The sequence below is a fragment of the Dipodomys merriami genome, unplaced genomic scaffold (genome assembly GCF_024711535.1).
Source record: "Dipodomys merriami isolate MVZ:Mamm:240054 unplaced genomic scaffold, mDipMer1.0.p SCAF_529, whole genome shotgun sequence".
NCBI lineage: Eukaryota > Metazoa > Chordata > Mammalia > Rodentia > Heteromyidae > Dipodomys > Dipodomys merriami.
The window spans coordinates 695,537-699,287 of record NW_027206101.1 but is presented as its reverse complement, the minus strand read 5'-3'; the positions used below and the strand labels follow the sequence as shown (position 1 = coordinate 699,287).

The 3,751-nt window shown below is 34.2% G+C and overlaps 1 pseudogene; it reads left to right on the top strand.

Annotated features, from left to right (window-relative positions):
* Positions 1–396: 396 nt before the first annotated feature.
* Positions 397–496, top strand: LOC138811439 (U6 spliceosomal RNA; annotated as a pseudogene).
* Positions 497–3,751: the final 3,255 nt, after the last annotated feature.

Genomic DNA, 3,751 nt, shown 5'->3' with positions numbered 1-3,751 from the left:
TGTCCCAGCAAGACCTCATTTGGGAAATCTTAAGCTGCAGATGTTTAGAAGTAGCTCTTAAGCAAGGCTTACTTTGAATCCATTAGCTCTACAAAGCTAACTGAGTTGATAAATAAGTATCTGAAAAGCCATCACCTTTGGATTTAGCTGTAAAGGCTTAAAAGTATGATCAAATTTAAAATGAAAATGACAAAATAGTCATTGATAAAAAAAATTTATAAATGGGAGCAATCGACCAAACGATACAAGTTTCTTCCACTATACACAGAATTTTAGATAAATAAGATCAATAGCATTTTTAGGAACATTAAGGGTTCCTTGTTACAAATAGGCAACCATGGATATATGCCTGTATAAAGATTGCATCATTAAGTACTTAAATTAAGAGGATACTCCATGCTTCAGCAGCAGGTCTACCCAAATTACAACAATACAGAGATTAACATGGCACTTGCACAAGGATGGTATGAAAATTTGTGAAGTATTCCATATTTTTCATTCTTCTGATGCAAGAAATGAAAAACAGTTATTAAAAAGTTGGGACTGGGAAGGTGGCTCAGTGGTAGAGGGCTTGCTTGCATGCATGAGGCCCTGGGTTCGATTCTTCAGCACCACATAAGCAAAAACAAAAAAACAGGAAGTGGTTCTGTGACTCAAGTGGTAGAGCGCTAGCCTTGAGCTGAAGAGTTGAGGGACTGCGCCCAGGCCCAGAGTTATGGACAACGACCGGACCCCCCCCCCTAAAAAAAAAGTTGATTACAAAAATACAAGTGTAACAATACATGTAATTCACAGAAATAAATGTTAGTTTGACATCAGTGTATTAAATCTTCACCTTAGAAAGACCTTTACATAGCATAAGCTTTACAAAACTTGAAATTAGATAACATTGTCATTTTATCCCATAGAAAAAAAATAATATAAGGACCTAAGAAAAAAAGGAATCTTAAACTTCTTCTATATGGAATGCAATCTGAAAGGACACATTTATTAATGAACCTATACATTGTATAACAATGTATAATTCAAAGTATTATATCCAGGAGGGAATGAAATAGATTATGGACATTATGCCAACATAGATATACTTTTTTCAGAAAAGCACCAGGAACATCTTTAGTTCCTATACTATTCATTTCAACAGATAAGTTAAAATTATTTATGATTTAAAAAAATTCACAAACTCTGCAGAAGTCATTATAGATGTACACAAACAACTCTTGAATACATTTTGCCAACAAAGTCAGGCAATTCACGTGGAAGAATACCATGGATTCCATGATATTTTAAAGTAAGATATTGCTGTTGCTTTGTATTGTGAAAAAAAAATTGTAGGGACACAAAGGATGGACTGGCATTTTTGAAATTTAAGAAACTTAACCAAACCATTACAACTTAGGAGAACAATTTGTACAGCTTTCCACAACTTCAAATAGGTAATGAAACATACTTATCCTTTTGGCAATATCAAATGCAGTTTCTTCCAAGTCGTTCTTCAGACCTGGTTTGATATAATGGTTCAATAGAAGGAGATACAGAGTATCTTTGCTATTTCTACTCCCAGCAGCAAGATGCAAAGGGGTCAAGAGGCCTTTAGTTTGGGGATTGGTATCTGCATCATGATGAAGTAAGACAGAAGCCATTCTGGTATTATTCCACATATAAGCACTGTGCAGGGGTGTCCAGCCATTCACAGTTATTGAATGAATATCTGCCTTGAGCTACCAACTCATGGACAATGTCTAATTGTCCACTCTAGGCTTCCAGATGAAGAGGGTTATACTCATCCTTATCCCTAGTATTCATCTGGGTGGCCTTTTGGGAAAGTAGTCCCTGCACCATAGTAAGCCGATTAATTTCGGCATCCCAAAGAAGAAATTTGTTTGGATCCTACTCCATTTTTTTCTTGCAATTGATACCATTCCTCACTTTTTCATCTTGTTCCTTGTCTTCATCAGAATTGCCTAACCAGAGACTTTGAGTGCCAGTGGGAATGAGATGTCCATGTATTTCCCTAATAGTTCACATTGGTTGAACTGTTCAGAAAAATATGGTGTATTTACTGCTTATGATTTTTGACCATGATTTATTTTCTCTTTTTTCATTTTTACTATTCTAAATTATTCTAAATGGAGAGTAGAAAATTGATAGAGAGCAGAGGAAAGATTTTCCTTCATATTCAAATGCACAGACTGAAAATGAGGACCAGTGGTGTCTTCATGTGCAGCTTCTTCTAGGAATGAAAAAATAGGAAACAATGACTTCTATGTGAATGATTTGGGAAATACCATGTTATATTGTAAGAAAACTCACTATTCAACATATGGGCTTTAAGAGCTTTCTAGTAGCTTTCTAATGTTGGTATCCAACCTTAGAAAAAAATGTATAATGCAGTAGTAAAATAGAAGTTCTTTGTATGACTACCTAAATTCTTGTTTTTTGAAAGACACTTGTTTTCATCTAAAAATAGTCCTGTCTATTGTCGTCAGGTGATTTTGATGAATGAAGATGCCTAATGAGAAGTCAAAATGTATTAGTAGTCCTTTGCTACCAATTAAATTTCACTTTTTCTTCTTGGAGAATATAATCATCAACGCAACAGTTCAGAATCAGCAAGCAATAGTTCAGAATCATGCTTCTAGTGCAAGTGGATCACCAGTAAGTAATCCTTGATTCCCTACAAGTTGGAAACTGTTGGTCTAGGGTGACTTTATGGCATAAATTTTGGGATTGATGGTCATAGAAATAATAGCTCAATCTGATAAACAATTGCTTACTCTTGAAGAATTAATTATAACCGATGCTTTACAGTTTTATCCTATACCAGAATGTGGCTATTTTTCTGTTCACTTCTCAATCTGTAACACCCCATTGGAAAATGCATCTATTGCAGAATTACATAACATGGAAACAGGTACTATTTTGAATCTCTCAGGTATGGAATGTTCAGAATTTGAAAGTGAGTAGTTATTAGTCATAGGAATTTTGTAGAACATACATATTCTGTCCTCTTAACAACTTATTTACTTTTAAAAGTTTTGGGTTTCCATAGAATTAAACGGTTTTCGGTTTTGGTATGAGAAAGTACTAGTTAATTCTTTTTTGAAAATATTGGCAAGTATATTGTGAAAAAATTGTCTAGTTGGATAACATTCAAGTTGATGGCCCTCCCATAAAGAAGGGGTAATTCATTCAAATTAGATGCCAAATAGTACTGATTTTTTTAAAGTTACTACATAAAGAACAATATTTACTATACCAATACAGTGAAATTTTATTTCATGCAGCTTATATTTTAAATTTAATTTTAATGTGAAAGTGATGTGCACTGCGTTAGCAATTGTAAGGCAGTGAATACATAACTTTTCAAACTTATTATCCTCTCTCTCATTTTTCTCACAGTTTTCCTTCACCCTAAAACCCCTCACAAGTTGTAATGTACATTTCCAACATATTGTCTTCTGAGTATTGCTATTGCATTGGTTTGCCTTTTGTCCTTTGTCTCGCCATTTGTTGTTCCTCTTCCCTTCCCTAATTAAGGTAAATGTATACACAATACACAGGGTACCAAAATGAAACACAGTAGGAGATAAACCATAGGGGAAAACCCAAGGAAAATAGAAATCACATAGTACATTAAAAACAACAACTGCAAATAAATATCTCTTTCCATATCTTAGAGTTCATTTTGCTCAGCATCATGTTCATATATATGCCTAACAAAGTCACTGGAAAATAATAGTTTCATGGA